The following is a 20,405-nucleotide window of genomic DNA, read 5'->3' as shown; positions in this document are numbered from 1 at the left end:
CAGAAAACCGGCAAAAGCGTTTATTATGAACTGCCTATAGCTGCAGTTATTACCGCCGCTGGTGCCTTACGCACGTACTAAGTTTGTTATGAATTCGACAGATGTCTTCGTTTCCGTGTTCAGCGAAGTGTTTTGAGCGTCACGAAGTAGCTAGTATTAACGCAAAATAAAAGAATCATGCAACACGCGTTTATCGGCTGATCGTTCAACCTATTAAACACTGTCAGCTTTAGTAAACCTAATGTATACTATCCTTATTTCGATATACACGTACGTTTTAGGGAGCTCTTTCGTATCAGGATGTTCCATGCAGTCCTAGTGAAGTTGTGTATGTCCTGAGTAATTGCAAGGCATCGACGAGGCCTTATAATGATCCATAAGATCTCGCTGTATACGTTGCGATCGGATTGAAAGTAACGAGGTACTCGAGATGAAATATAGAATTACTGGAAGACTAATATTTTGTGAAACCTGTCGAAAGTTTCTTTAATACGAGCATTTTTTTGTCAATGAAAATATAACGGACGTATGGAAAGTACTGAAAACACGATCACTATGCATTTTCGATAGTATCATCCCTGATTTTACCTGTTGCAAACGAGAAACGAATTTTATTGAAATATGAGTTGGTAAGGATGCATGAAACGTTCCGAGCCGATGAACATACATCAAAAGAGAAGTATCCGCTCTACCGTTGTGGGGTGTGGGGGGAAAAACGGTGTTTGTTAAAATAGAAAGAGATGGAAATTCGATAGTCAAGAAATGATATGCATAGACCTATGCTTGTGCATAACGTTACCTAATTGGAAGTAAACTAATTAATAGTACTGGTTATTAGAGGTAAATTAGATATCTACGTTGTCTACAATCGTCTGATTAGTAATCAACGTTCCGATCGGACTTTCAAAGCAAATTCCTATTGAGCTGGTGTTGGGTGATACTTGAGGGTGCAATTCAAACCTAATAATCGCTGACAAATTGTTTTGCCAAGTACGTGTTTTCTTATAAAGAATTATATTGTTTACAACCTGTATAGTTCCTAGTTGTTATTTGAATGGTATGTATATGTCGAGCCGGTGTATGTATATTGTTTGTTAAATGCGTACCCGGTCACCTGCAGAATACTTGATACGTTATCGTATTACTAACTTTCAGCTTGAGTTTTGCTGTTCATTCACACACTCACTTAAATATCGTTTACCGTAATTTTATTAGTTACTGGGTTACACAGTACGAGAACCCTCAAAAAGTATCATTTGACGAGGCCAAGTTATCTCCATAGCACGGATGGTCACCTATAAAAAAGCCCAAAAGCGTTACATCATACACTCCCCCATTCACTCGATAAAAAGTTCACCCTTCTCTAATCGTTACTGCCTATTTATTTCTACTGACGTTTCCCACTACCGGAAAGTCTGCATTGCAGTACATGAACAAAGCTTATACACATGCATTTCAGTATGTAAATAAAGTATTTTATATAGACTAAGGATTTATAATGCTCTTTGATGAAATAACAGAACGGGTGAACTATCCGATCATTATCATCATCGTCGTCGGCATGAGCAGGAGTCAATACTGGACTTTATTTGCGAAGTTTTCTTTTAAATAGTGGCATTATCTTTACCTCGCGCATGATGTATGAGTTGACGGTCAGATCCATTTGATCTTGTGGGTCAACTTATTCATAAACAGCTCTACAAAGACAGCGACCTTTTCCGCTTTCGCCTACTTCACTAAAACTACCTTCAACCTTCAAAGGAACGTTCGCGTACTATCCGGAAGCCCCAAAGACCAAACGCCCTTTTTGCTAAGAAAACAACCAGTGATACCATTATTGTTTAGCGGCGTGTCTCTCCTAGTCTCTTCATCTTTCGGATCTCGCCCTTTACGTTTCCCATACAGAACTAATGCTGTGCTTCTTAGGCCAAAACTAATACTACCTTTTCTCGTGCAAGTGCTTTCTGGGCAGCAAGACGACTAGAAGCCCCAATAACGGTTCGGCCTCGGGACTCTCGCAGCCGTATTTATCTCGGTCGCTGTGCCTCGTGTAGTCAGCCTCTGGTGCTCAATCAAATTTTTCTCATGAGTCTTCATACCCTTTATTCTCTCTCAGCTCGTATCCATTCGGGGTGCCTTATGCCCCTCTAGGTCCTCAGAACCGGCTAGCTGAAGCTATTTTTAATGTGTTTTCAGATTTGCATTTTGTCCAAAAACTGAAAGGCCTCTGGCAATAGGAATAGCACGGGCAGCTAGGTTAAGCTGCTGACCGCGCGTGCCAGCTAGCTATACCATAGGCATATAGGCTTGTTTGGTTTGCACAGCTTACTTAGTCTAAATAGGCTGTTCGCCGAGACATGATAAGCGACCGAGTGATCGTGAGCGGAATGATCGCAAGATCCAGGATAGCGACGGGCCACGGGACTGTAGTTTTGTTAGGAGCAGAAATTTGAACGGGGCCTTTGTCCTTATCATCGACTGACTAGATCCGGACCATTCTTCATTGTCGTAGTCGTGTCTTGCCGGTAAGTAAGTAGGGAACAATGTGTCTCCTGTTGTGGTCGTCGTCGGCGTCTCCGCAGGAAACATCATTTTGGAATGCTCGTTAAATGCACACATGCAACAGACACAAAAGATGCACTGTTGCACGTTACCACTTGTTCGGAGCTAACGAAACAGTGAGCAGAACGAACGAGCTTCCTAGAGTTGTCTATGCACGCCCGAACGCAATGGCATTATGTATATAGATATATAGAATCCCAGTTGCTTTTTTGTAGCCATAATACTTTGCTTATAGGCATACGAGAAATTCGGGTAAAAGCCTAAAAGTACTTTTTAGGTGGTACACGTAACAGTTTAAGAAGGAATACAATACTGTCATACGTCGAAAATTGGTTTCACAAAATCAATCCCGAGACAAAAATTTGCTTTATATAATACGATTGATTGCGTTAATATGAACATGGCCGTCCTGTGGGAGATTTTCCGAAAAAGGAAACCACTATATACAGTCAACAAATAAGCGACAAGTAGTCAAATCTAGCTATGTACACGTATTGTAATATATATGTACTACACTAGACGCTACGACATATCAATATCGATCAAAATATGTATTTCAATCTGAGTTATTACCAAGAATTGGTTTCTCTATGACGGTTTTGGCATTCTAACAAGGCTAGCGTACAGCAGCTGTTTTAGTCTGACTTCTTGTGGACGAATAGTGTTCCATCTTAGAGCGAGGTGCGAAGTAACTATGCATGCACATTGACTGAATATTGTTGTTCAAATAGGGGCACTTCCTTTGCCCCTTTCGCTTCGTCGCCGCAACTGACTACGACCGACTGGCAACCGTTTTGGAGTCGATATTTAGTACGTGTTGGCTTTTATTATCTAGCATCTGACTTGGGAATCTGCGTTGCACAACGGGCTCTCTTTCCTGTATCGGTGATTTTTCGGGAAAATAAAAAAGATTGGATTCCGCCTGGTATTCAATACAGAAATACTGCTAGTCCCTAATACGAAGCGAATAAGCAAATTTACGATGACGAAATTACAGAACAAAATCTATGATACAGTCAATATTAGTGTACAAGAAAATAAGCCCATAATAAAAAAAAAATAAAATCAATTTGCGTTAATGGATATCAACAGTCAGCCATACCCTTTGTATCCTATTCTACAAAAGTCGTTTCTCAAATATTGATATTTTGTTATTTGCGCTACCCCCCACAATCTTTTTTCTAACTTTATTTTGATCCAGCGCGGCGGTCGCATTCACCTTGGCATAGCATGATGGCCAGCAGCTATTTCCACGCTAACTCAGCGGACAGCTCATAGCGATGACGCTCCGTCGATAGTATCGTGTACGTCATCGCCTTTGCTACAGCCAATGTCCATACGGGGACTAAAGCATGGCTGCTGGTTGGTGTCTTTCGAGTCGATTTCATTATAGAATGTAGACGTTAGAAAATTGTCCACCCATAATAGACATACTTCTACTGAGTGCAGGGATTAGTATAATTATTCAAACAGTTGACACGACAGTGAATCGGAAACTTGATGGTAATATGGCTGGAACAGTTTGAATCGCTTTCAATCTGACGAAATTCCAAGCTCAAACTATTTACCCAAACCACTAAAAGCTATTTACGAGCTAGGCAGCTTTTCATAAGTAATCCAGAATAGAAGTTACCCGTTAGAACAGGTCGTAGAGTAGATTTGGCCTAGTCATCGAGACACGAATGAAGACATCCGGCCTGTTCAGTTCTTTTCAAGAATATAGGAAAGGAACAAGAGAAAAGAGAAGGGCATTGGAACATAAGTGAAAAATAGAGAAATGATTATACGGGATGGAATTAAAGGCTCTTAGCACTTTGAAAGCCCCTATTCCTAGACATCGGCCCCAGCCCGTGTACGAAACGTTGCAGCGATTCCTCATAGTCTGTGTTATCGAATACAAAAGGAATTTAAAAACTTACCAGCAATCAAGTTAGTTCGTAAGAACGAAGGCGTTACCCACCGCCCATGCTCCAACATTTCTGAATAACGGTCAACTGAAAACTGGCAGTTCACTGCGACACACTGCAAAATTAACTTTAAACAGATCTTTGAACTTTCCTGCCCCCAGTTACCTACTTACTATGAGCCAACATTATTAAGGTGTTCGCCGAAAGAAAGAGCATTATCTCTTTTAGGACTTGCTTGCGTCGTCTTCGGCAGCATACGTCGCATACATGTGCCGTTATGGCATTGTGGTTTCTACGTCATGTTACATAGAAAAACATAACCATCGCTTTCCTTAGGTAGAACTGTCATCACCGTGTATCACTCGTCGAATGCGTTTCGTATTGTTAAATTAAGCTCCAATCGCATCTACACAATGTGAGACAAACCACTCTGTTATTGGACAACACCCATTGAAAATAGTAGTAGGCCTACTCTATACGCATAAAACGAATCAAAACAAGTGGAATCACAACATTTACCGTTGTCCATGGACCTTTCCAAACGATCTAGGTGTATTGCCTTCTTCTATTGCCCTTCACGGTAACAATAGCCAACAAGAACGATATAAACAACTTCAAAAGGTCTCCTGCTCAGTCCTAGTAGTGCGTCACAGCAAGGCCTTGCTAACGTCTACCGCGTCCCATTAGCGGCTAATCGGCCAACTCGCTTGGCTAAGGCTTGGAGCTCGCCAAGTTAGAAGATAATCGCACCTGCAAATTCATTGTTAACTATTGGGTTAGTTAGATACTGTCAAGACCTACGTTTCACTTCCATGAATAAAGCTAGACGACCTCTTACTAATAATGTTGTTGAGCTAGCCGTCACAATAACAGCAGCGAGACCGCTTCCAGAGAAGCGAACGCTATCGCCTTGGCAAAAAAACTACAGAATTCTGTACTGTATTTATACTAGATAGAGGTATAAAGATATGTAGTATTTATATATTTGTATCTCATACCATATATATATATATATATATATATATATATACTTCGAGGCACAGCTCTCTACGGAGTGAGCGCTTAACGATAACGCAATTCGCAGGTTTTAGCTGTGGTCTTTCAAATTTTCCATAACATACAAATCGAATTGTGCACGTAGAAGATGGGCGAACGAAGCTTCGACCGCTAGCTACAAACGAAGCGACATATTGTTTCACCGAACACCGAACTCAAAGGTGAGTTCGACGGAGTACGGTATTCACCAAACTAGATACGGTAATGGCAGAACCTGCCTTATTTTTATTGCTATTTAGATAAGAGCAATGCATAAACATATATTTATTTAGCTAATGTAACTGCTGTCACTTACAGATTCTGTGTAGTAATTTCATTTTTGCGACAAAAATAGATCGTTCAAACGTCTGTAGCCTTTGGCACTTCCAAATACGTATGTTTTCTGAGTCATATGAGCAAGCGGGTGATCTCATCGTTATCTCACTAGCAAAGAATCTTCGACAGTTGTCTAAAGGTTTTCGGACATCCGGTTTTCATCGGTTTTAAGATTCTAACTATGGCTACATACACAGAGAATATAGCGCTTCGTGAAAATATGGGTCACACTATAACTCGCAGACCTGATACATTCACACGAGCAACGGGTCTAGAAGACTGTCGAATGAACTGGGACAAAACCACATGTAGGGGATTGGCCTTCTGAGAATACGTGAGCATTACAACTATAACGATAACTGTACACCAGTCAAAATATAACGTAAACATAGCCAGTGGCTGAGAATTTAGCATCTATATTAATTAATTTCCAATGTACAACGAAGAAAGTTGGGTCGGTTTTTTTGAAATCACTACTGTTAATCATCACCATCAACGACAATAGCGGCGGAAACAAGGTACAATTTTTATAAATGCTCCTCAGCCTATGGTTCTCAATGGAAGTTAACGTGCAGTGAAACCGTTTTTTTTTTTTTGTTCCAGCACAGTATGTGTAAAGCTGCTGCATGATATAGCCGGTTCGGCGATACATTTTTTTTTTCTCTGTCGTTTAGGAAATCGGAGCGAAACCCGCTGAGATTGCATTGACCTCACGTCGAGTACGACAACGATAACTACAGTCTCTGCTGCAAAGGGTACGCAACGAACAACAACGCCATTAACGCGTGCAGCTTTACTGATGGGTCGCCTCATTGTGATAGCAGTTCCTGCCATCATCATTCACCACCCCAGGCTGTCTAGTACTCCCGCTGATAGCCCATTTACGACATAGGTGTGCTATATATTTATAACGTGCGTACGCCGAACACAGCCACAAGCTTCCGACTTCCACGGTATTCCGCAATAACGTACGATTCTTTTTCACGCGGTGCTCTCGTTTAAGCTAGTAATTAATAGAAATTGTTCCGCCTGACGAGCTGCACTTAAATCTTAACTGGATTTAGTTAAATCTACGGCTGTGTTTTTGCCTACCTAGAATCCATGTACCTGTAACGGCTAGTCATTCATTAGTACGTATATTGTAGAAAACATTCTGTACTAAACAACTTTAACAAGTGCTGTTTATGGTGAAGCTCGATATATGAAGGTCATCCACGCAAAAGGGCAGAAATCCCTTCTCATGTGAATTTTTTAAGTTACATACACTTATCTAATTCGGTGCAGTAATATATAAAACGAATGCTTTCCACAAATGAGAGCATAGGGTTTTTTTTTGCAAGGGGACCTCCGTTCATTCCGATGTAGGCTGCTACCGCAGAAGTTACAATTTGCTCTGCTCAACTCATTCGAAGACACAGCTCACATATATCAGTACTGATATCATAAATAAAATCAATTAACTTTAATCTTTTTTAAATAAATTCGTCAAAAAAATAAATACAAATTTTTAAATATTTTATATATATATATATATATATATATATATATATATATATATATAAAGTAAAAAAATCGATTTTATTTTATTTAGGTCTTTTGCAGGCAGACTTTTTAAATAGGCACGGATGTATTCCGTGTGTGACTCAATTTAGTTTGCGTATCTATATACTTTTTTACGGACGATAAAACGTATCTATGGCCTGACATTGACCCTGTTTTATGAAAGGTCACTTGAATAACTACCACGAGTGGAATACGAGGCGCTGTAAAAGTCCTTGAACTCTTATTGGTTTTCTTTCGCTCGAATTGCTGAATTTCCAAAAACCAACGTACGACATAGGAACGTAGTGCCCGTAACCCCGAATATGTTCATAGTTGCAGAGTTCTGCTCAAGGCCTAATTGACAGAAATGTAAATAGCAGCAAATTATTGTAAAGAATTGATTAATTATCCAGGTTAACAAGTATATACATACAGATCTGCGTATACAAGCGCCGCGGTAACTGGGTACAGGTTGAAAGGCTCCTTAGGAGCTAAAATGGTCAGATCTATTCATGATTCTTCTGGATCTATTTGGATAGACCTAGTCCGACGTACTGGTCTTTCAGAGCAAGTGTTTTGTCAATATGACTATCGTCTATTGTGTCTATGGCATCCGATAATGGTAAAGAAGCTGCGATTAGATGGTTGATGCGAATTCAAGAGATCGTCTACAGTTTCAAAGTCAAAATAGCGAAAACGAATTTTGCCTTATTTTCAGAACCACTTAGCACGTATACGTATAACAGTAAGTATTATAGGTAAGTTATTGAACTTGACAATAGCTACTCTGTGTTTTTAATTTAAGTATATAAATAACTAGTAACTAACTTGTTAAGAAGCGTCATATTTGGTCACTGCGTTATCCTAGTATTAGGCTAAGTTGCGATTGAAGTACATAACTTGCTATGATTGCACTGTGGTAATCGCTGAAGATTTTTGCTTGGGTAATTTAACTATAGTAAGTTAATAATATGGCAGGAACAAAAGTGAAAATCACCGCAGTCAGCTATTAACAAAGTATAATGATAATTATCGCAGAAAACTGGCTATTTTCTGAATGTCATGATTTTTGCCGGACAAATCTAGGATTCATGTAAGATGAGAGTTACGAAGCTGATTTAAAGTAATTGTTTTTATACAGCACAAAGTAGAAGTTCAATATGCAAATGACGCTGATTAAAAGCACCAAAATTTATTGATTAACTATGATAAATCTGTATTCGTTTTATGCCCATATCGTGGAAGTATTTCGGTGATTTGGCATTTATCCCCGAATCCCTTATTCGTGTCAACACAGGATATGTTTGTGATTCATTGTAACCCTTTGTACGAGAGCAAAAATCTAAGGCACAATAGTTTTAGGGATATACAATGAAGACACAACGTAAAAAAACACCTTAATCAAAATTTCAATTTTGTTCTTCATTGCTTATTATGCACGTATCCTACCTTTGGAGAGATACCCCGATACACGAATCGGGTGGTCGAAAAAGCTATTGGTAGTAGAATCATTCGTTGGGTTTCTAATCGTTAACTATATTGCATAGAAAGTGCCGATACATAATTCTCTCCCATATACCATCATCCTGAAAGAGGTCTACTAGTTCCGTAAGGTCCACATCGGCAGATGCTATTTCCATTCTATGCATGTCGTTCACTTTCTAATTATAGCAGTGAACATCATCGCGTGTTGAGAGTACCTGAATAAAACGCCGACATTCTATCTTCTCCTACTATAGGTAGTGCATAAACATAAACTGAGACCATTAGATACATATAAAATGTACGGAAAAGAAACACTTCGTGTTTGAAACAAACGACAATAGCTGGGTATTTGAATTCTGACACTAAAAATAGATCGATTCCAAATTCCAGTAGTATATAATTTCCCTAAAAAGGTGACGATTTAGATGTTTCAGCCTTATGACGCATACACTCTGATAGTAGTTATTACTCTACTCAACTTTTCGTAAATTAGTTTGGAAGATTTAGTTTGGAAAAAAACACTTACACAGGGGTCCAACGCATTTCCACTAGCAATATTACTGTATATATGGAATGTCTCGTTCTTGCCTTTGCTGCGCCCCGAATACATGGATAGCGTCCATTGCAGACGTAAACTTGTTATCTGATGCAACAATAAACCATAGATAAATGTTGTAACAGCACCAACAATGTATTGTCAACAATTGACAATATGGTCGTACTTAGGTGCGATCTGCTTGCTTATGGTAGTCGTAGCATCGTATATATATGATGAGGGTGACGCATTCATCGACTGCTCCTGGTTCTAGATGAAACCAGGTTTTTTTTCTAGGGTAAAACGACAAGCTCGTCATGGCGAGCTGAAAAGCGTCGTTCTTGGAAATTAAGCTATTATCCAATTGTTGGACAAATACCCGCTTTGCTTGAAATTGCCGGTGTATGCTATCGCCAGTTTTCGTGCGGCTTTTAGAAAATCTGAAGATAACATTCATGAGGCGAACCGGAAGTTTTCAAAAGTGTGTTTAGATTTAAAGAGCTTGAAATTACTCCCAAAGCCATCTTGGATATATATTTTCTTATGTATAATTTTACAAATAAATAACGACCGTTTTACAGAGGGAATATCAGTTGCCAATTTGATGGTCCTAAGAAGCTTGAGCGGTTAATTTTTTTCAAGTTTTTTCCGCTTCGTTGCACTGCTTAACTTTCTAACCGTGTTTAGCTTTTGCATTTTCGGAACTTTCGACCTCTTGTTATCCCAAATTTTAATTTCATCGCTATTATCTGTATGGTGCGCATTTGAATACTGCTTTAGCAAATTCACGTTCGTATTGCTTGACGGACAATTACTATCAAAGGGCAAAGAAGAAATATTTGAAAATTATTTTTTAGTGGTTAGTCCCGAATATAAGCTGTTATCGCTGTCAATGGGGGCTATATTGGATAAACATCACTGTCAAAATATCTATTTTGTTTTAGATACAGATTTAGACACAAAACAAAAGAAACAATTCTCAATCGAGACCTATATATATATATATATATATAGCATTATTACAATAATTACCAGGGCAGACGCAATCTACTCTACTGGTAACTGGCACACCCGCAGCGTTTTCGGACGTTGGTTGAATCTTGTCAAAATAACCATGGTTCATTCTTGGTTGTAACAAGCTTTACGTTACCGATCAATTTCATTTCTAATTCGCTATTGACAACAGATTCCTTCAAGCGCCAGCTTTTCGTTCACTTTGCTAACCGTCTAGCAATAGGTCGAAGGAAATACTCAGACAGCAAGACCAAATGTATAAAAGCAACCAGGAAAGAACCGATAGATCAGAAGTCGAATCGTACGACCATACAATCGAGGATACATTAGACCTAGTGGCATTCCTTAAGGGCCTCTTTCAGGACTACTGTTGTATCTAATCGAGTCGGGCGTCTTAGCCTACATTTCCAACTCGTTCTGAGTATAATCATTGACAATCAGCGTTTGTGGCAGACGCTGGCAACTGCGTGCGTGATGTTGCATCTGTTTTTGATCCTATCAGCGCAATGCCGGTCAGTAGAGTAATGGTTTAGGGGCCATTGAGTGTCCTCGTAAAACTGGAAAATACCTTGTTGAGAATCTCATGTTCAAAAGAGACGAAGCAAGAAGGCTTACGAGCGCGTAAATTTTTATCGCTTGTCGAAACCGTGGTGGTTACCAGCAACGGTAGTACCTCCCACTCGTAGGCAAAATTGTCCTTGGAAAAGGACTTATATGCCCTACGTACTGATGATTTGTATCGCTTTTGGTGGCAGTAATTCGCCCTTCCTTTCCTTCGAGTGATCGCAACTGAGCCAACGAACCCATACGCTCGTGTACTATGTTGGTTAGCCTATGAATGCGTTAGGTGTGCGCTTTACATCCTACTGCAAAAACGGACAGAACTTTCATGAAGACCCCACTATTTTTGAGCTCGGCTGAAACTAAACATTGGCAGTAATATTGTCAATATGCAATTATTTCGTTTGATGGTATTGATACAGTCTAGAGTTGTCCTGTATAGGAAAGGTGAAGTAAAGGAATTAGATGAAACGATAATGATGACGATGTGGTCAGATCCCTTCGAATCTATGAGGAGAAAAACGTATAACCCGTGAATGAATGTCTCGTATGGTGCGAATTGCATCTCCTACGTTTAAAAGTAGGTTTCTAAGCCGCATTTTCCTTCAAGTTAGAAAACAAACAAGTTCATGAAGCACGTCTAATGTACTTAACTACCACAAAAATCATAGCTGGAACTAACTAATCTGTCAATATTTGCCAGTAATTGGTACTAAAAACCGTGATGTCTCCACTTCGATTTTCGTCCCAAATTTACCACTTTATCGCATGTTGCGTTTTCCGCTGTTTCAGCTCGCTTTCCGTCGATCATCATCGTTATTACTGTCACACAAAGTTACTGTTACACAAAGTCACCGTCAAAAAGTCGCAATTTTTACCAGTAGCAGCAGCGGACGAAGCTACGAATAAAATAGGCAAAACATAACGGTAACCTCTAGCTAACGCCATCAAAATACAGTACCTACAATAAACGACTATTATCGAAAGCAATGCTCGGGCCGCCAGCTCAATCGGTAAGTCGAGCGGCTCTGATGAAGGGAGTTTCTGGATCTACCGCATATCCGTCCTAGAGTTATGATGTATGGAACTGAGGTTAATTAAACTAAGCTAGGCGTCGATACGTTAGCTAAGGCGCGTGCATCCATTTCTGCCTCGTCTGTCACCTAGGTTAGGCTACAAAGCAGTCGTATCAATCGTGGGATGGCGGGATAGGAACCGGGCCCCAGCTAACAGTTTCCTATTTTTACCACCGCCGCCACACAGTATACTACCAGCTCTTTGCTAAGATTTACTGCGCCATCGTAAGCAGCCGCTGACGAACGGCCGCAACGCCGTGCCCCTTTGGGCCCATCGGATACGATGCATTGTGACAGGACTGAACGGTCAGATCACGCACGAGCTCATACCCAGCAGATACAAAGTTCTGGTCGCAACAACAGCAAGTACGGACAAAGCGGAACACGCCATCGTTGGCCACCATTAATGCGATGAATGGCAGTGAGCGGGACGCTGACTGATCGTACATTATTCGTTTCCAAATCTCTGATTCCCGATAATTGTCATCGCCGAGATTAGCGGCCTTCCTTGGCAGGGAAATGTGCGATAATTATGATCCTTGGTGGTGGATTTTTATTGCGCACGGTTATGAGCGAACTGTCGTATTGGCTATTTATCGAAACAGATCAACAAGGGGTGACTCAAAGCTATCCTATTATTATTATCGCATATATAGAAACCAATGTGACTGAGTATGGCTGATATTTGAAGTGCGTTATTATATTAAATTCTCTATTGGCCTTAAGAAGCTTTCCAAAGATTGCATAAGCTTGTATCGAGATGTGTTTTGTTTCGCACCACAACGACCACTGAATTTGGCGAGCTCTTTGCTTCTCACCCACGTCGTACGCAATCATTCCGTGATATCCGTCTATCCATTTCTATTACGAATACGTCAACGTTATGGTGACATCGTAAAAAACTTGACTTTTACCTCCGGTTCCATATTAGCAAAGAATCATTACGTTCCAATAAAAACCGAGGATTGACTAGAGCCATTTTCTAAATCTAAACCACTTTACGTGTCGATGAGTGCAGTATACAAACGCTTGCTCAAAAACACAACAAACGTTGCTACGATCATGACATTCTAAGAATAGCTTAATAAGCTGCTATTTACAGCACAAGTGAGATCGCTCTATTTTGAGCTTTGTTTTGTTCATCAGTTGCAGGAGTATTAATAAAAACTCGATTCTCGTTTCCCTACCCATTCATATTAGAAGATTAGCTAGAACGCTTTGACATAGGCAATCGTCGAATTTTTGTATATACGTGTAACTATAACTAGGTCGCCTACGTATTTCGTGAACACCACTTGTTGACTACATGTACCTCTTAAACAGCTAATTTTTATCGCCTCAGTGCCCACGCAAATATGGCACCGATATGTTATTTACTTTATTGCGTACTCGAGTCTGCCTGTCTCTCCACTGAAAAGCGTAGATGTACCGATACATGGCTTTAAAGTCTTAGAGGCCTACAGTCACGCAGAGATACGCGCGTACTCAATGGCAGGGCTTCTTATTGCAGTAATGCATCTGCTCTTGTTTCCGTTTCAGGAGCGATATCTTATTGCATATTTGGCCATCCCGCAAAAAGACCACCATTACGACCAACAGCGGCAACAGAAGCCCTAGAAGGCATCTCCTTAGCCCTGCTCCCCCCTTCCCATTGGCGAAAGATGCCGTTGCAATTCGCTGACGCAAACGACTTAGTGTTTGCTCTTGCTCGATCCTATGCCGTTGTCGATGCAGACGTTGTTAATGTAGTTAAGTTGACAGGGTCGCGAAGAAAGTCGTGTTTAACGATCTCTGGCGTGAATAACGCACACCTGGAGGTCGTAAAACGATGGCCAATGCGACTCATCGTTGTGACATCCTCATCGTCGTCTCTGGGTAAACTGGCCTAAGACTAAAACGACTATTGCGTAAGTATTCATAATACCACCGAGTATTTTTATCAGGCATCTGGAAAATAAAGTGAACCGTTTAATGGTAGCGTAGCAGCAACTTTTGGTGCTGCTGCTGTTCGCCTATCCGCTCTGATAGGGGCTTCAAACGTCGTTGTTCTTCGACTGTGGTGTGGGGGGTCTCACTAGTGGGAACTGCATTTTTGTGGAAAAAGAAATACTCAGAATGAAGATTGAGAATCACATATTATACATGCGTTGCACACGAATGGAGGAATGCTCACACTATCTCTGCATAGTTCGTACAGCTGCATACAGCGTAGGGCGCATCATTGACCACCACGCTCAAAGCATGTGTGACGGTGTTCGGGTTAGGATGTTGCGTGAAGATTTCTCCAGTGCCCATATACTCCATGCGGCCGTGCGCCGCCATGCTTGTTGCTGCTGCTACTGCCGTCAGCACCGAGTGAGCGTTTGGCTATTCTCTTCTACAGGCGGTGGCTATCGTCGTCTGTGCGCAGTAGAACAAAATTCTGGCCGCAAGCAAACAGGGTGATTTGTTGGCCAAAGTATGTCGGCCTGCTTTGTCTACGGTCTGTGGCATGACAAGCGAATGTGGGCTGTTGCTTGACGATGAAGAAAATAAAAGCTTCAAGAATGTCAAGCTAAGCTTGTCGTTTTACATTTCTCAACTCAGTCTCGTAGACGACTTCGTGCCTGATACCTTATCGACTTGGCTTGATGTTAAATGTAATGCTTGAATGCTTCTTTCAGTAGTGTGTTATAATACAGTGCAAACAACGACCTAAGATGAATGTTTGTCTTGCTAATCAGATGAGTTAAAACTGAAAATTAAAAGGTCATGTATTAAAGAGCACCTAAAAGGTAAACAGTTGCTGGTAACAACAAAGGCAGGCTTGCGGACATACTTCACTCCGTGACCTCATGTCTATACAGACACAAATGGCATTGGCATTTAATTTTTGAGTAATAAATATTTATGCTGATGAAAGTGAACTTTTTTTGTCCTTGTATGTAACAATATGCTACCTGCGATAAAGTTTTTATTTACAATTTAACTTAGCCACCATTATACGTATCCTGCTTGCTCTGCTATCAATAACACGCTTCCAGCTGCTTCCCATTCTGGTTTTCCTACGATTCTCAAATTCGTACATCTTTTGTTCCGTTGATTAACTACCGGGTTATCAGTTCGGCAGTAATTTTTGCTAATATTAGTACATACTGTAATAGGAATAATGGAGTTTCCTGATAGTTCACGAATCAAGTCCATGAATTCACCAGATGAGAGAGCTGTTACCATAAAAAATGAAAAAATTCCAGCGAACGGCTTTGAAGCGATGCACGAAACGGCGCTCGGCCAACGAAGGGCGCAAGAATGATACATCATCCCTAGCATGCTAATGGTAGTACACCTTATTATGAAACGATATTTCTATTCTATCTGTATCCTACATGTGTATTACTGCTGATGGCATCTGCTGATCTGTTTGATAATGAGGTTCGTTTTCCAGCAAACGTTTTTGGTAAGTATCTATGAAAAAGTTATGAGGAAGTTGTGAGGACGGTGGGACGGCGAAGACGCTACTAAACTTCTTGAGAAGTTTTTCCTCGAACAAAATAACGAAATTCCTTTAATTTTTGGTAATATTGAATGTTTTTAAAGTGAAGCAGTTCAATCTGTGCCTCTAATCTAAACTGGTGCAAAAAAGTTCAGGTAAGCATGGTCTTCTACGTAACGGTGTCATACTAAATACAACTAAAATTGATCCTTTGGCTACAAATGGCGGAATATGACGTCGGCTGACAGCTCAAGTGGCGGAGGGTGACGTTTCGTGAATAGAATCAATACGTCGGTTACGTCGCACGGCAAACAGTTCACACTAACAGTAAACAGCTGTCTTGTTGGATTGCAAACGTACACCAGGACGAGCGTATCAGCCCAGGTGAGGTCGAAAGTTAAGCTCGGATAGGTCGACTCCAGTCAAAATCTGTCCTTACGTAATATATAGCTTCTGTATTGAGGAAAATCACGCGCTAACACTTTCAATTAGCAATTATTTACACCATTTAAAAGAAATGTTTCATTTAGTATTTGCCGAACTTCTTTCAATTGGTTCAACCTAGCTAGCCCAATAGACGTGAAAGATCACGATCGAATAGGTTTTCGGTGTTACGCGCTAATAAACAAGTGGCAAGTTCGAACAAGTTCCCATATCTGTTCCTATACACCGACAACAACACGTGTTTAGCAAATGTACAAACGAATGTTGCCAAAAAAAAAGTAAACGAAAAAAGATTCTTGTGTAATATCAGCAAATAAGCATTTATAGTAGTTTTTGCGGAGCTTCTTATTCAGCAGCCAGACGAGCAACTCATCTATACGTCTTCCCTCTCGGTTCCTGTGAGGCCGGACCGACGTCGACGTGTTATCGAACTGATGACTTAAAAATAAAAGGAAATGGAAACCCGAGCATGTGGCTAGACTGGAAGGGGTTAGGCTGCGAACATTCGTTGAGAATGGAGAAGCTGAGGAATTGGCGGAGTGCAACCGGTGCGTCTTCCGGGAAAAAATGACGGGAATCTCGTCATCTCCATTGTTTGTGGCTGCTGTCAACTAAACCGATGAAAAATTTTGTTCAAAAAATGGAAGAAGCGCTACTGCGTATAGATGATGTGTAAGTATGACTCAAAACGCAGGAGTTCAGTAAATCGCCGGTAGCAATTATCATTCTACGAAAACATATCGATGCTGATGGAATTGACATGCGGTTGCGGGTTCGCACGGTAGAAACAGGCGCTGATGTCAGCTACCGCAGAAGTACAAAAAGTGCGAGGTTGAAAGACCTATATGTAAAAATAAGGAGACTATAACCCTGTTGGAGTTTGCAATGGCCTATGGCCATTGCAAACTCCAACAGTTATCGCTTCACTAGAAGAAATCATATATGCGTCGCATGTATTATACAAGCAAACTGGCAAGGCCAGACATCTGACAGGGTTTAGCGAAACACGAAATTTTGCACCGATCTGGGTTACTGACACAATTTACCGTTCCTATGTTACTAGCTTGCATAAATACAGAAGTAGTGTACCTATACGAATGCGTCTACAGAAGTAATCTCCTATGAAATATAGATATAGACGCCGCTCGGTCGAAGGCAATCCATCTTGCTGTTACCCGAAGACTGTAGCTTAGCTTGATCTTGCATAGACGACACGCATAGTATAAACCTGAAAACAGCTCTTAACCTACTTTATTCTCTTTGTAAAATTCAATGAATATTTACAAAATACCTTAAAGTGCATTTACTCTTCGGTTACTCGTCACTCTGTCCCGTGCCGTTACACGAAAAGATGGAAGGACAAGAAGGAAACATTGCAAGTGGCTAAAAAATGAAGAGCGATCACCCCATGTAGCTGTACCGTTGACCAGTGCAAGAGTCGTTGCCTCGAATGCGGACGATGAAATATTATCACAAAAACACTTAAAGAAGTTTTTTTTTTTAAGTCTAAGGTTCGTTTCTACTGACTGCATAAATTTTACATTTTGAAATACTGTCCCGAAATTATAATGCACAAGTAACAAAATTTTAAATTCATTCAAAAAATCGACAATAATTATTTCTCCTAGTTATAATAATGAGCAGTTTATAGCTGTTTGCATAAAAATCTTCGTAGTAGATAACGTGCTATACCTGTAATGCAATTTTATTTTCAACTACATGTTAGTCAAGAAGTGGCCGATGACCAATTTGTGTGTCCCTCCATGATCCGATAATAAAGTCTATAAAATTCGTCTGAGCATATTCGACTCTCTGCTAGAGTACGGATGCAAAATGCCATTACTTACGCTAGGCTTAGCGTCCTACTTTCTACAATTACCTTTCGTGAACATGTTGGAGGTAATTTCTAGAGATCTATTTTTAGAGATTTAGAGCAAACGATTCTCAGGTTGTACCGCGCTCGTGCCATGGACCTTTGCCATTTACCGAGTCACGCATACGCGCCGAACATACAAAAGTTCTTATCTCTACAGGAAGCAAACAAACCGAGCAAAGCTTCGATGAGCTATTAATTTGTCAGACAGTACGAAGCTTTATCACAAGTGGCTTAGAATTTATATATGGTGTGTACAGTCGACGGAAGAATATAATTGCACAGCTTAAAGACGCAATACGTATCTACGCAGGCAATTGTTTTTACATTTTGAACGAATGTACGAAACGTGTGCTCAGACGCAACAATGAAAAGAATCAATCGAGTATACCGAAATGGCCATAGATGCTGTCAAATTTCCTTTAGCAGAATGTGCATAGGCCACTTAGGCGCCTAGAGGTTGTATATAGGCCAAGACTATAGATAACGCATCTGTCCTACGATCCGGTTTTTGCCGTCGTTGGAATAGCTGTTTTATGTAGCCAAGCTTGTCAGGCATCGCATACGCGTGCTGATTGTACAGCCATACCTGTTACGTGAAATCAATCGACAGATGCTTGCTACTACAGAATCAAGGCTTCGCTGCCCAGATCTCCTTCCTCGACCGTTCGTACGATTCGTTTTCTAAGATTCCTAGAGGCTGACCTTTCGAATAGTGTCGTCTGAATCTTGTAGCTTGATCTGATAACGACCTTGATCTGAGAAATAGGAGTTGAAATTCCTCGCGGTGTCCTTTGCTAGACCTTTATTTACAATTGCAAGAAATTAAGATACAGTCGTTTAAAGTTCGTGCTGAGAGATCTTTCATTATAAGGTCACAGGAAGTTAGATGTTCGCCACTTGGACATAACGGGATGGAGCTCTGATGTAATACATTTTCTAACCATTCCTAAAATCGTCATTATTATTACTAGTTCAACTCGATAACCTAAATACTGCATTGGCTTTCGCATCGGCTAATACTTAAGTAATGTTACAATTTATTACAATAACAGCAATTGTAAAATGCTGGGAAAAGCTTAGATGTCACAAGCGGCCTTTACGCTTTGGTCGGTAGCTTTCTCAACGATTCGCAAGCAGGACGAGGGTCTCGGTTCGTGAGATTTGTAACACCGACCGTCCAGATCTAAGGTACGAAGCAGATCGTATCGCAGAAAGAGCCGGTTTAGGAAAGTTGGAACGCTTAGGCGCAGGTTCAGTGAAAAATAATAGAAGCCAAGATCGGATTTAGAAACTAGCGTTTAAAGCCAAAGCTTACGATCGCAGCGATCCTCAGACAACTCTACATAATGGTACTGTTTTTTTGTTATTTTAAGGGCAGAAGCAGTGGTTACATCTGTCACCAATATAGGCCATTATCGTAACGGTAAACACGACGAAGTTTACATGTGGCTTTGAGGGAATCGTAGCGATACTTGCGTTTTTATTTATTGGTACACTGCATCCGCTGGGGACATGATACGGAAAGTTCGGCTTTTGACAATCCTACAGGAAACTCTTGTTGGTTCTCTTATAGAGGGCAATTGTTTGTTGGCTAATGGTTTAGGTGGCACCGAGGCTGGTATCAAAGTCAGTCTTGCTAAGGTATGTGTTCGAATCCGAAGACTTGCAAAAGACAGTTTTAAGGGCATCTGATTCTCAAGAAGGTATCTCCACAAGATGGAAAAGACAAGAAAGAAAAAAAAGCCGATGGGGTGGCACCTACAGGGGCCGGCATCTACGACCCCGAGGCCGAACGTGCACGCCTTAGGGCTTTCGAGTACTGTGTAAAAGGGACAACAAAGTTGGAAGCTTAGAAGCACTCCAATTTGAGAGCTGGCCACAAAAAAAAACAACGTTTTTGAGCGTCCAAAGTATGCGGTCCATTTGCTACTTTATTTTTTTTGGATAATTTTGCACAGTTCTATTTAAGGTCCAATTCAATATGTCAAGGTGGACTATCTATAATCAATGGAAACTTAAATTACAGTACATATGGAAAATAACAAACTTAATGCAACCGACTGAGCCATTTTGTCAAAGCAAATTTGTCATGTTCGACAAGAATATGCTATCTGCCATTGTGGACTCAGAATGAATCCTTTTTATCTCAAACTACCGTTCATACGACTTCATCGTGTTAAAATTTTAGGAGCGGGAATAATGACTTATACCTCTTCAGCGTTCCCAGACCATTATAATCACTGGTTATTATGCATCATCTTTTTGACAATGATAATAGTGACGTCCAGGAGAGGGGCATCTGGGCGTTTTTGATACTAATCGACAGTGACAATTATTACGAATCACTCTGACTAATATCGTGTTCAGATAATGACACTCGCTCCCTTTTTTGATTTTTTTATGATTTGTCCACGGTTCGAAATGCTACACTGCAGTAGGAAATAAGGGAAACGACCAGGAAGTCGTTTAAGGCTTCGGCGTAGAGTAATTAAGCCGACAGATTTGAACAGCTGATACCGTTGTTACCCTTAGCAACAATGGCGAGCCGCTGTAACTATAC

General features: G+C 40.6%; 1 protein-coding gene and 1 long non-coding RNA gene across 11 annotated transcripts in view; one reads left to right on the top strand and one right to left on the bottom strand.

Moving 5' to 3' along the window:
* The window catches only part of LOC111268536 (uncharacterized), a 31,199-nt gene extending 25,790 nt beyond the window's left edge, over positions 1–5,409 (bottom strand). For 4 of the 8 annotated variants that reach the window (XR_002685279.2, XR_015314253.1, XR_015314255.1 and 1 more), the window contains exons 1-2: positions 4,989–5,409; positions 4,482–4,574 (exon numbers count right to left, since the gene is read on the bottom strand). This is a non-coding gene — a long non-coding RNA (uncharacterized LOC111268536). The other 4 variants (XR_015314257.1, XR_015314259.1, XR_015314258.1 and 1 more) reach the window with 4 other exon arrangements.
* Positions 1–20,405, top strand: part of tws (protein phosphatase 2 regulatory subunit tws) — a 55,090-nt gene that overhangs the window by 779 nt on the left and 33,906 nt on the right. For 2 of the 3 annotated variants that reach the window (XM_086971727.1, XM_086971726.1), the window contains exons 2-4: positions 13,593–13,960; positions 15,774–15,909; positions 16,300–16,641. The gene's annotated coding sequence lies outside the window, so the exon portion shown is untranslated. Of the gene's footprint in view, positions 1–5,559; positions 5,687–6,514; positions 6,596–13,592; positions 13,961–15,773; positions 15,910–16,299; positions 16,642–20,405 lie in introns of those variants that run through there. The other variant, XM_086971728.1, reaches the window with a different exon arrangement.

The sequence above is a fragment of the Varroa jacobsoni genome, unplaced genomic scaffold, assembly GCF_002532875.2.
Source record: "Varroa jacobsoni isolate VJ856 unplaced genomic scaffold, vjacob_1.0 scaffold_1297, whole genome shotgun sequence".
NCBI lineage: Eukaryota > Metazoa > Arthropoda > Arachnida > Mesostigmata > Varroidae > Varroa > Varroa jacobsoni.
Note: the sequence above shows the minus strand (reverse complement) of the source record. Positions and strands in the feature narration are given on the sequence as shown.